Here is a 13,858-nt window from a genome sequence, read left to right on the forward strand (position 1 = left end):
GGTTGGAAAGTGAGAGCTCAGATTTTACATTAGAGCCCAGGAGCTTCAAATTCCATGAAAGTCCCACTGTCACCTGAGCCTCACCATCAAAAGGTCTGACTCTGAGGTGAGTGGGGTGAACGAGTGATTCCCCTCATACTCCTTCCCTCCAACAAAATGGCTACCAGCGCTCACAGAGCGACCACTAGTGGCGCCCTGGTGACGTCACCGCCGGGAGGCGGGAGTGGGAGGGTGTTTGGTGACGCAGGTGATGACGACATAGCGACGGGAAGGACGGCGGAGAAACAGAGCAGGCAGGCGAGTGCGTGCTGGGGCTCAGCAGATGCAGCGGAGCGGTGACCGGGCAACTCAGGCTTAAAAGGAAGTGGAGAGGCGGCGGCTTGTGGCAGTGAGGAGGCCACGGCCAGACCGGAGGAGGCCGCAGCGGCTGTGTCCAGCTCGTGTATCCTGCACAGGCGGGACGAGGTGAGAACTCTAGGCCCCTTGTACCTCAGCAGCCTGGCGTAGTGTGGTGTGCTCTGTGAGGGGTACACTGGGCTGTGTGTGTCGTGACATAACTTACTACGATATGAGGGGATATCTGACGTCATTGGGACAACTTAGCAAAGAAGCCTGTGCCCTCCTTGTCGCCTGCACCTGTGTGCTGCTCCCTGTGGGTTCCTGTTGGTTCGTGTGGGCTGCACAATGGGGTCCTCGTCAGTGGGTCTATGTGGCCTTGCACCTTGGGGTCCTGTGTGGGCTGAGCCGTGGGGGTCCCCGTTGGCTGGTCCCGTGTGTGTGGGGGTCCCCGTTGGCTGGTCGCCTGTGTTTGTGTGTGGGGGGTCCCCGTTGGCTGGTCCCGTGTGTGTGTGGGGGGTCCCCGTTGGCTGGTCCCGTGTGTGTGTGGGGGGTCCCCGTTGGCTGGTCCCGTGTGTGTGTGGGGGGTCCCCGTTGGCTGGTCCCGTGTGTGTGTGGGGGGTCCCCGTTGGCTGGTCCCGTGTGTGTGTGGGGGGTCCCCGTTGGCTGGTCCCCTGTGTGTGTGTGTGTGGGGGGTCCCCGTTGGCTGGTCCCCTGTGTGTGTGTGTGTGGGGGTCCCCGTTGGCTGGTCCCCTGTGTGTGTGTGTGTGGGGGTCCCCGTTGGCTGGTCCCCTGTGTGTGTGTGTGGGGGTCCCCGTTGGCTGGTCCCCTGTGTGTGTGTGTGGGGGTCCCCGTTGGCTGGTCCCCTGAGTGTGTGTGTGGGGGTCCCCGTTGGCTGGTCCCCTGTGTGTGTGTGTGGGGGTCCCCGTTGGCTGGTCCCCTGTGTGTGTGTGTGGGGGTCCCCGTTGGCTGGTCCCCTGTGTGTGTGTGTGGGGGTCCCCGTTGGCTGGTCCCCTGTGTGTGTGTGTGGGGGTCCCCGTTGGCTGGTCCCCTGTGTGTGTGTGTGGGGGTCCCCGTTGGCTGGTCCCCTGTGTGTGTGTGTGGGGGTCCCCGTTGGCTGGTCCCCTGTGTGTGTGTGTGTGTGGGGGTCCCCGTTGGCTGGTCCCCTGTGTGTGTGTGTGTGTGGGGGTCCCCGTTGGCTGGTCCCCTGTGTGTGTGTGTGTGTGGGGGTCCCCGTTGGCTGGTCCCCTGTGTGTGTGTGTGTGTGGGGGTCCCCGTTGGCTGGTCCCCTGTGTGTGTGTGTGTGGGGGTCCCCGTTGGCTGGTCCCCTGTGTGTGTGTGTGGGGGTCCCCGTTGGCTGGTCCCCTGTGTGTGTGTGTGGGGGTCCCCGTTGGCTGGTCCCCTGTGTGTGTGTGTGGGGGTCCCCGTTGGCTGGTCCCCTGTGTGTGTGTGTGTGGGGGTCCCCGTTGGCTGGTCCCCTGTGTGTGTGTGTGTGGGGGTCCCCGTTGGCTGGTCCCCTGTGTGTGTGTGTGTGGGGGTCCCCGTTGGCTGGTCCCCTGTGTGTGTGTGTGGGGGTCCCCGTTGGCTGGTCCCCTGTGTGTGTGTGTGTGGGGGTCCCCGTTGGCTGGTCCCCTGTGTGTGTGTGTGTGGGGGTCCCCGTTGGCTGGTCCCCTGTGTGTGTGTGTGTGTGTGTGGGGGTCCCCGTTGGCTGGTCCCCTGTGTGTGTGTGTGTGTGTGGGGGTCCCCGTTGGCTGGTCCCCTGTGTGTGTGTGTGTGTGTGGGGGTCCCCGTTGGCTGGTCCCCTGTGTGTGTGTGTGTGTGTGTGTGGGGGTCCCCGTTGGCTGGTCCCCTGTGTGTGTGTGTGGGGGTCCCCGTTGGCTGGTCCCCTGTGTGTGTGTGTGGGGGTCCCCGTTGGCTGGTCCCCTGTGTGTGTGTGTGTGTGGGGGTCCCCGTTGGCTGGTCCCCTGTGTGTGTGTGTGTGTGGGGGTCCCCGTTGGCTGGTCCCCTGTGTGTGTGTGTGTGTGGGGGTCCCCGTTGGCTGGTCCCCTGTGTGTGTGTGTGTGTGTGTGGGGGTCCCCGTTGGCTGGTCCCCTGTGTGTGTGTGTGTGTGGGGGTCCCCGTTGGCTGGTCCCGTGTGTGTGTGTGTGTGGGGGTCCCCGTTGGCTGGTCCCCTGTGTGTGTGTGTGTGTGTGGGGGTCCCCGTTGGCTGGTCCCCTGTGTGTGTGTGTGTGTGGGGGGGGGGTCCCCGTTGGCTGGTCCCCTGTGTGTGTGTGTGGGGGTCCCCGTTGGCTGGTCCCCTGTGTGTGTGTGTGTGTGTGGGGGTCCCCGTTGGCTGGTCCCCTGTGTGTGTGTGGGGGTCCCCGTTGGCTGGTCCCGTGTGTGTGGGGGTCCCCGTTGGCTGGTCCCGTGTGTGGGGGTCCCCGTTGGCTGGTCCCGTGTGTGTGTGTGTGTGGGTCCCCGTCGAATTTGTGTGGTTATATAACGCTGGCCGGTGTGTGGTTATCCCTATGGTGAGTTTATTGTGGGGGTCTTCAGTTGCCCAGTCCTGTCACTCATACCTAGAGCTGACTATTCCTGTGATGGCTTCAACAAGTTCTGCGCTTATGTGTTGGAAAATAGCTTGTATACCAACTCCCTAATGATAAGGGGGCTCCAGGAACAATGCAGATGTTGTTTCCCAGGTGATGCGCCTGGTTGTGGGGGCTCGGCCAGCTCCTACATCTCAGGATATCCCAGGGTATTTCTCAGTGTGCTCTGCACACCTCCACTGTCTGTGCGCTCCTGACTGGGCCCCACAGCACGGTCTGCCGGCATTTTGCAATGTCATTCTCCGTGCACATGTGTGACCTGACAGCCCTCCAGATAGCTCCGTCTGTATGGAGGAGCCCCGGTGTTGGGGCCTGTCATCTGTGAGGCTTCTTGTAGTGTCACAGTTGTTGTCTGTAGTCATAAGGTTTTCCTGCATTTACCACATGGAGTAAAACGTTGCACAACATTTATCATGTAACGTTTGTGTACACTGAGCCTAAAGCCATAGACATAAGGTAGTGGTCAGTGATTACCCCATTCCCTCCTTGGTGGTCGTGTGTTCTTATAGTACGAGTGTATTTTTATTTCATTAGGGAGAAGGGGACACAAAGTACCATGCTTCTAAAAATCCATCCTGATTAATTTGCCCAACTCGAGCCATATTAAATAGATATTTTCCCTTTAAAGCATTACTTCCATAGCAGGATACCTCTGTAATATGCTGCTGGACAGAACATCATTTGGCGGTGCATGAAATCCAGAGCCACAGGTGTCTCCATGTATCCCTGAATGTACACCTGTACATGAGGCTTAAGACTAAAGAGATGAGACAATTCCTTGTATAAATAAGATTTGTTAGTGATTGTCTGGGCATGTAATATTGATGCCGTATCCCAAGGAAAAATATTCAGAATTGAGAGTCCTCAGTGGTTGATACCTTGTAATGGCTAACTGAAAAGATGGTAACATTGCAAGCTTTCCAGACTACTCAGGTCTCTTCATCAGGCTAGACTAATACAACATCTGAAGAATCACATATTTATACACAATACAGCACAGATACCGCAATAGAGTTCTGCTTCACGTCACTTGTCTTATCTATTGCGTTAAGCTCCAATACTGTTCGGATGTAAGCTGTATATATGGTGCTGAACAGCATGGGGCCATTAACGTTTACAAGCGACCACTGCTGGAGCATAAAGGCTGATCAGTATGGTGTCGGACCCCACTAATCTATTACTAATGAGTTGACCTACAACATATCCATATCAGATGCCTCCATAGAAGGTTATGTCCACAGTGACTCCGGATGGATCATTCTGGATTAGTAGTGTTTCTGTTATCCCTACAGTGTTGCTCTTGTGATGATACAAGATGTCTTAATATACCGTATTGTATTGTCACAGGGGTCCCATCTGCAAGTATCTGTGCCGATCTCAGCGGCTCTGCTGTCAGGCTGAGTTTGGCACAAAATAGTATTTGTAATATCTGTTCATGACCAGTGTATGAAGCGGGCGGGTCAAAATGGCATATGCAGACACTAAGAAGGAGGCTGGCCACCGAAATGAGCTAATCAGCCCCCTTCACAGCTCTGATGAGGTGCAGACACTGGAAACTCTGCTGTGTCAAGCATCGGCCAGAAGTGCAGCGGGCTGATATCTAGAGATCAGGGCAAGTTTCTCAACTCGTGTGTTTTACCGCATTGTATAATTTTTTGTTTTGAACAAACTCTAAGCGAAGTTTTGCTAGTAGACTGCTGGGATAGTTTTTTTCATTCGGGTCACTAAAACATTGTTTTGGAACAGTTTTTTTTTTTTTCTCCCATTGGTACACACTTTCCATCTGCCCGCTGCCAGAGCTGGTAACAGTGGATTGGTGGAGGTGTTGTATCCCCAATGCTCTGATGTTGAGGACCTATCCAATCACTATCAATGAAGGAAACGCCTTTTAAAGGTGTTGTCCAGTCTTAAACTATAAGTCAGCAGTCACTCTGTGTGACTGTAGACTTTAGATTTCCCCCAGCGCAGGCACTGTGCGCTGCGAGGATTTGTCTGTTTCTGAGCCAGGAATGGTGGTGATGTATGCAAAGTGCACTATCCTGTGCGGAAGTGGTGGAATTCAGATCAAATCCCTTGCTTATATTGTAACAATTGGTGACTGGACTGCCTTGCGGTTTACGGAGGTTGATGTATAGAATGAGAGCCCATCATTACATACAGCTACCTTATGGATGTATTCCATCACTGACCATGGTCTATAAGATCAGCATGAATATACTGAAGCGTGATGGAGACAGGCTTGGTCCATGCTTGTAAGTAGTATAAATTATAGCAGTCTAGTGTCTATTATAGGGCAATTAGCAAGGCAGAGGATGCAGACGCCCTCCTTCCCTGCATGAATCACAGAAGGAACATTCTTATCGTTGCCTTGTATTTGCTCTGTTCTAACTTTGAGTGAGCGCTAATGATGTACAAGGCCCAATCCGCCAATAACAAATACAGGGTGACACATGCCATTCAGGGCCTTGCCCAGGATAGATTAATTGGATTTTCATCTGCTACTGTTTCATTTGCATTTCTGGGAAGTTGCTTCTCATCTGACTAGATGGGCTCCTCACTAGATGCTAAAGGGTATATGCCTAAAACCAGACCTGGGCATACTACGGTCTGCAGCCCCTTGGCTTTCACTTTCTGAGCTGTTTGCAGGGGACAATTGGCTCTTTCCATAAGCTGTTCCAAACACATATGTAGGTCTCCTCGAAGTCATTGCTGCTCATGTAGCATTTATATAATTCAAGGCCGAGGCTGCTGTCTGCATGACATGAACACTTGGCTAAAGGAACTAGATTCTAGAATAGTTTTTTCTTTTATTAATGGGTATCTGTTATCAAAACCATGCTGCCCTCCCAGAGAGTGGCCAAGGATAGACATGACAATACTAATCAGGTACTCTGTGGTTCAAAGTTATGCAAACCTTCAGACCGATTTTAATTTTTTGGTTGTTTGCTTTTTATAAAAAAAGTTAAAGCACCGCTCCCACTCTTTTTATATATTTTCGTCAGCGTATCACTAATTTTAAATTCCCTTTGCCTAGTATTACAGTTACCAGCTGCTGTCTTCTGTCCTCTACCTCTCTGGGCGTCTTCTGCAGTTTGTGACCTGCTGGAACTCTCCAGTGTTTTCGAGCAGCTGGAGGTCACTTCCTAATGTAAGTCTGTGAGCCAGAACTCTGCTCTCATACACTTGCACTGAGAGCTTGTGACTGTCACCTCTGTCTTCCTGTCAGACAGGAGCTGCAGGACCTTGCGGTGCTGGGAAGAGCAGAGGTTGACAGCTTGTAAGTATATTACTGAGGGAAGGTAACTTGGATTATTGATACAACTCCATTGATGAAATGAAAGGTAAACCTGTGGAGTGTTGCTTTTAGGGTATGTGCACACGATCAGAAATTTCAAGAAATCCCATGTACACTATGCGTCAATGGACGTCCACAGCTCATCTGCGGAGACTGACATGCGGCGTGTCTTTTCCGATCGCAGCATTTCAATTTCTCTTGCGGAGACACCAGCCTCCGCAAGAGAAATTGCATCTATATAATTTATTGAACCCGCACAGTTCAGTGAACACATGCGGATTCACCTGCTTTCAATAGACTGCAGTGCTTTGAACAAAGTGAACATGCGCTGTGTTCAAAGCTCTGTTACTTCCCTATTGTGTGCACTCGGCCTTAAAAAAACTTTCTAAATCAGTGGTCCCCAACCTTTTTTTTCACCAGGGACCGGCTCCCAGCAAGACCATTCTTCCATGGCCCAGCAGGGTGGGGGGAGGGGTGTGTGTGTGTGTGTGTGTGTGTGTGTGTGTGTGTGTGTGTGTGTGTGTGTGTGTGTGATAAATAAATATATATATATATATATATATATATGATATACAAATATACATACACACAGACACACATACACGGATACAAACAAAAATACACACGATATACAGATGCATAATAATAATAATAATAAATTTTATTTTTATAGCGCCGACATATTCCGCAGCACTTTACATTTCAGCATACATACACACACACACACACACACACACACACACACACACACACATACACAGATACAAACATACAGACACACACACGGATACAAACAAACATGCACACATACAAACGTACACATACACAGAGACACAGATACAAACATAGACCAAACCAAAGAATACCGAAGAGGACCCGTGGACAAGAGAAAACCAAGCAAAATATAATCTTCAATAGATACCTTTATTAGTATTAAATCAGTGGTGGTATAAAATACCATAAAATTAATATAAAAAACACTAAGCACAAGTGGGACAATTTTACACAATAGTAAGAGATTGTTACTTGGACCAATTATATGGTATTTGCATATGCATTCTTACAAGAATATATATTTTAATATTCCTAAAAAATAATATAATAAAGAATTCCTTTTAATAAAATTGTATAATACTGTGAAGGAATTTTTTGTTTCTAAAAATAATACAGTGAAAAATTATAACAAATAATAGTCTCATGAACAGTGAAATTGTGCAACGTTAATCAGCTTCTGAAAACACTGCTTGCTAAAGTGCAGTGTGCTAGTGCAAAAAAGGGGGGATTGCAATACATTGCTGTGCAAAACTAAACCATGGCACAATGTGTGAACTGCCGTGCACTAATATGGAGTTTAGATGAAACCACTGCTTGCTAAAGTGCAGTGTGCAAAAAGGGCTTCACTACATTGCTGTGCAAACAAAACGCTAGGAATAAAATAAATGCTTGAATAAGAATGCCAAAAATTGAATAATATACCTTTATGGTCCAGCGCGTCCCACAATAGTGCTCCCCGACGCATGTTTTGGAGTTAATCCTGATGAAGGATTAACTCCGAAGCCTGCGTCGGGGAGTACTATTGTACTCTTGTACACATAATCTCTTACTATTGTGTAAAATTGTCCCACTTGTGCTTAGTGTTTTTTATATTAATTTTATGGTATTTTATACCACCAATGATTTAATACTAATAAAGGTATCTATTGAAGATTATATTTTGCTTGGTTTTCTCTTGTCCACGGGTCCTCTTCGGTATTCTTTGGTTTGGTCTTTGTAACTAGTGGGTTCACCACTTACCTTCATTGAACACTGGTGGTAGTATATACAAACAATATAACACTTATTACTATGACTATTATTTAGATAATTTTTAGATAAATAATCTATACATCTATATCCAGTGTTCGTGTGTCTTTTCTCACAGATACAAACATGCATACACAGACACACATACATACAGACACACATACACAGATACAAACATACACAATGATGGATACAAACATACACACACATACACAGATACAAACAAACATACATACACAGATACCAACAAATACAGATACAAACATATACACAGACACATGCACACATACAAATAAACATACACACAGATAAATACAAACATACACACATACTCAGATATATACACAGATACAAACATACATACACAGATATATATGTTTATTTGTATGCACACACGCAGACACACATACACAGATACATGCATACACACACACAGACACATACATGCATACATACACACACACAGATACAAACAAGCACACAGACACACATACACAGATACAAACATACATACAGACACATATGCACACACATACATATACACAGATACATACATACATACACACACCGACATACAAACACACGCACACACATACAAAAATACCTCTCTTAAGTCCCTTGCTTCAGTCGGGCCACGGCTGCAGTGTTACAATGGCCACGGGCGGGCCACGGGCTTGCTCCCTGCCCACAGACAGAGCTGACACATAACAATGTCAGCGTGTTCCCGCCTGCAGCCACATATGCGTTGCAGTGTTCACATGTGATGAGCACTGCATGCCTCTATGCGCCCCGGTGACAATGAACAGCCAGGTCAGGCATCTGCAGTGTGCTCTGAGCCGCCACAGACCACACTGTCGGTGTTTACTGCTGGTCTGCAGCAGCTCCGCGGACCTGCAAAAGAACCCCAACGGCCCGGTCCTGGGCCGCGGACCAGTGGTTGGGGACCCCTTGTCTAAATGGTGTGTTTATGTATATAATTAATAAAGTGAGTACAACCCTCACTTTTTTTAATAAATGTTTTATATTTTTTCATGGTAGACCACTGATTATATTCTGCGGGGCTTTTTTTTTTTTTTTCAAACTGTTTAATGCCGTGGTAGAAGCTATTACATTTATGGTATAAATGGACATACAGATTTAAAAATGAATTAAAAACGTCCCTATTTTTTTTTCCTTTGGGATTAGCATAAAGTCTGAAGCTTTAGAGCTAGCTGGAAAGAGGTGGTTGCACACATTTGCAGTGGAGAAAGTATCTCTGAGAGGGCAAAGTAAACTTCTATAGGCAAAGTGGAAAGCATATGGAGAGGAAATGAATACAGTATAGGAGCTGTACTGACTTACGAAAGCAAATGTGTTATGATTCGGTCACCGAGGAGGATTACCGGGAAATTAGCTAAGCAACCAGGAAACCAGAAAGGTTGGTAACTGAGTGGATTGCAGACCCCTAAACCTAACAACACCACTCGCATTAGCCGTGGGACGTGCCTACGATGCCCTCGGCACAGCCAAAGAGTTAACTAAGCCTAAAGCAAGACAGGGGAAAACTAAACTGCCCCGGAGTAGTACCCCAAAGGAATATATAGCCCCCAAACATATATTGTCGGTGAGACGAGGCACAAATGCAGGCAGAAAATAGAGTGAGCAAATGATGGGGCCCAAACTGTGTAGATAGGACAGAAAAGATACTGTCTGCAATCACGCAAAAACCCTAAAAAATCCAACACTTCTGATATACAAAAACACTGAGGCAACACAACCTCTCCCCCACTAGATCAGCATTCTGGTGTGAACTGGAAGCAAAGCAAAAGTTACTAATATCACAGGGAATTAGCAATACTGAACAGAATGACATGAGCGGGGTCCAGCACAAATCCCAGCAGGGAATAATGCTGAACCTGCACAGCAAAGCAGAAAGCGGAGAAAGGCAAAAAATTATATCAAATGCAAAAGATTCCAGCAAACAAATAACTTATCTGAATGATGCAAGACCAAGGAGGGGAAAAAGCAGACTTCACAATGCACAGGAAGAGAAACCAAATCACCAGCAGCAACTGAAGGAAGCTTGCTCACTTAAATCCTCCCAGTCAGTAACCCCTGACTTCGAATCATCGTCTTCAGGTGATAGACTTCCATCAACACGACCAGCTCCACAACCTGCAGCAACCACCAGAGGGAGCCTTGACTCAGAAGTCAGATCAAGAGAGTTCACAACACAAGTGGTTACATGCAGACATCCCATACAGCCTGAAACACAAAAAGAAAGCACAGAATAACAAATGTGCAAAAATACCCTGCAGTAAAAAATGACAGTAATCAGCTAGTGCTGGTAAAAAGATTACTACAAATACAGGGTATTTAGTCGATACTTTTTTTTGCAAAAAAGTGTATACCAAGGCACTCCACCTCGTCAAGGTAACCCTTAATGGAGTAGTCCCTATCTAATGTATTTAAAATCTGAACATATGAACAGTGTCTAAATGAACAGGATTAAGACAGGCACAAAAAGAAAGCACAGAATAACAAATGTGCAAAAATACCCTGCAGTAAAAAATATGACAGTAATCAGCAAGTGCTGGTAAAAAGATGACAACAAATACCTCACCCCTCTCGTGTGACATGCACATAAAGAGCCGTGTTACACCACGTGCCCATACTAGGAAGCGCCTGTCTTAATCCTGTTCATTTAGACACTGTTCATATGTTCAGGTTTTAAATACATTAGATAGGGACTGATCCATTAAGGGTTACCTTGACGAGGTGGAGTGGCTTGGTATACGTTTTTTTTGCAAAAAAAAGTGTATCGACTAAATACCCTGTATTTGTTGTCCTCTTTTTACCAGCACTGCTGATTAGTCATTTTTTACTGCAGGATATTTTTGCACATTTGTTATTCTGTGCTTTCTTTTTGTGTTTCAGTCAGTGGGTGGTGTGAACACTGTCCGACCGACTTGTTCACATTTGTGCATGTCACATGTGTTTTTTATACCATACAGCCTGCATTAGGCCGGTTTCACATTAGCGCTTTTTAAGCGCACGCACGGCCGGGGGTAGCTCCGCCCCCGAGCCGGCTCTCTGCCCGGCGTGCCCGCCCCTTGCTTATAGCGCCGCCTCCTAGCGGACAGCGGCGCCTGCGATCGGCGCACCCCATCTTTAGCAATCGAACTTTTCGGATTTTGGCGCGCACGGCGCACCGTCAGAAGTGCGCAGCGCAGGTCAAAGCGCAACTAGCGCACGGCCTGCGCACGATCTGCGCACCCTATGCTAAAGATGGGGTGTGCCGATCGCAGGCGCCGCTGTCCGCTAGGAGGCGGCGCTATAAGCAAGGGGCGGGCACGCCGGGCAGAGAGCCGGCTCGTGGGCGGAGCAACCCCCGGCCGTGCGTGCGCTTAAAAAGCGCTAATGTGAAACCGGCCTTACTGGGAGAGACACTCCTACAAGAGAAAAATCTGAAGTTTGAATCAGGCTTTAACTACTTGTAAGGGGTTTGAAAATAACTTCAGGGAAGAAGATTGCAGAATCAAACTTTGTCTTCATCTTTTTTATGAGTGCTTGCACTTTATATTGTGATTATTTATGGTCATTGTGCATGTTGGTTTTATTCTAAGTTTTTATAGTATACCATTTTTAAAAGTTATAGTTTATAATTCTTACTGCTCCTTGCTGGTTAGTGATACATATATTCTTTTTTAAAAAAAAGTCTGCTATGGGTATGTTGAAGGAGGGATAGAAAAGTAATGGTCCATTAGAGGGGGAGGAAAATACAAAAGTGCAAAGATTGGCTGCTGCAGCAAGGATTTATAGTGGTATACCTATAGGCACATTTATGGCATGGGGGTTTCTCTAATATAACTGCATCTACCTGAAGAATGGGTGCTGTCAGAATACCTACTCATTGATATGGGAGTGCTGAGCCCCTTCTCCACTGTCACTAGTGCATATTAGGGTACCGTTATCGAGATGGATTCAGATCATATGGATCAATAGAGTATCCTGTTGACGTGCCATAAATTTACTATATGGAAATTCTCATTTAAGAATAAAGCATGAGATGGTGGGTTCCTTCTGGATCACTATGATTGACTCGGGTCTATCCTGTCAATGTACCGTAAGTCTCCTGTTCCCCTTTTTTGCCACTTGTTTTAGTGGAATCGCCTCCTAAAATCTGAGAAGAAATGCGGGATTGTTATAATCTAACAGATTACTGTTTATACAACACGCTCTGAAAAATTCCATTGTGATGGCCATGAAAATAAAATCCTTTTACTAATAAGAATACTAATAAGGATAAGCTGCTGGTTTCGTGAATAGCCTTTTATTTTACAAGTAGATGAGATTAGTTGGTGGTAGAAAATTAAATTGCATAAACAAGCTAAATATTCACCGCTACCCTTCTGTACAATAGCTGGAACTGCTGGTGAGGCTCAGCTTGATGGCAGATCATTGGGACCGGGCTGCAACCTCTGGGACTCGCTGATCATAAGAAGAAAGGGAGCGCAGTACTGGTAAAACCACCTAGAGGTTTTTTTTTTTTTGGCTACATTCCCACACTGAGTTTTTGGTGTGTGTTTTTTTTTTTTTTTTTTTTTTTTTTTTTTTTTTAATCATGCTTTTGAAGAAATGCAGGTAACCAACTTAACATGTTGGGTGCTGAAAATCTGCAACATTAAAAACTCAATGGGAACGTAGCCTTATAAGACGAGAAAACCCCCTTTAATTCGAAATGCAGTTTTCCTGCTCTTCTCTCCTCATATATAACTGATCTACCTTACAGTGAATTTAATTTACATATATGTGCATATGAAATTAATAAAAGTTGGGCAGCACGGTGGCTCAGTGGTTAGCACTGCAGCCTTGCAGGGCTGGAGTACTGGGTTCGAATCCCACTAAGGACAACATCTGCAAGGAGTTTGTATGTCCTCCCCGTGCTCGCGTGGGTTTCCTCCGGGTACTCCGGTTTCCTCCCACTCTCCAAAGACATACTGATAGGGAATTTAGATTGTGAGCCCCATCGGGGACAGTGATGATGATGTGCGCAGACTGTAAAGCGCTGCAGAAAATGTTAGCGCTATATAAAAATAAAGATTATTATTCCACGTTTTCACACAGGTATGACACTTTTATTAATTTAGACTCTAAATCCCCTGCATCAAGAATAGAATTAAATTGTATCGTTAATGTCACACAACCTGTAGAAAAGCATGGGCTTTCTGTCCTCATCGGCAGTACACCATTATATAAATTTTTGCTTTCTTGGCCTTTTTTCAGAGAATATGAATAACGCCAAAACTTTTTTCTCCTCTCTTGGATAGTGGTTGGGTGAAGCCATTTGTTGTCAAACTACTGTTTTTCTTTTTTTTTTTTTTTTTTTTTTTTTTTATCGACAATCAAAGACCTCCAAATGACCCTGGTGATTTTGTCCTGATAACATGCACAGAAGTTGACACAAGTGCGTTTGGCTACTAAAGGTAACCTCCTCACCGGTAAGGCCTGTTTCACACTTCCGTTTTTTCAAATCCGTCAAAATCCGTTGGTTTCCGTAAAAAAACGGATCCGCCACTTTTTTGCAGGATCCGTTTTTTTTGTCCCATAGACTTCCATTAGTGGTTACCGCGGATCCGTCAAAAAAACGGATCCGTTTTTTTAAAAACGGATCCGTTTGCATCAGTTTCCGTCAAAAAAACGGAAACGGATCCGTTTGGTGGACACAAAAATGGAAGTGTGAAACAGGCCTTACCTGTTTGCTTGTAATGTGTGTGCATAAAAGCTGAGTGAGTTTCTGGGATCCAGAGAGACTCTTGCATCTTTCTTCTAGCCACTGACCTTTTTGGATTGTGAG

At 46.6% G+C, this 13,858-nt stretch overlaps 1 protein-coding gene across 2 annotated transcripts in view; it reads left to right on the forward strand.

The window, feature by feature from the left end:
* The first annotated feature begins 206 nt into the window (after positions 1-206).
* Positions 207-13,858, forward strand: part of FBXO30 (F-box protein 30) — a 78,311-nt gene continuing 64,659 nt past the window's right edge. The window contains exon 1 of one of the 2 annotated variants that reach the window (XM_073557507.1): positions 207-465. The gene's annotated coding sequence lies outside the window, so the exon portion shown is untranslated. The remainder of the gene's footprint in view (positions 466-13,858) is intronic. The other variant, XM_073557506.1, reaches the window with a different exon arrangement.

This window comes from Dendrobates tinctorius, unplaced genomic scaffold (genome assembly GCF_039654945.1).
Source record: "Dendrobates tinctorius isolate UK_male_01 unplaced genomic scaffold, ASM3965494v1 ptg000250l, whole genome shotgun sequence".
NCBI classification, from domain to species: domain Eukaryota; kingdom Metazoa; phylum Chordata; class Amphibia; order Anura; family Dendrobatidae; genus Dendrobates; species Dendrobates tinctorius.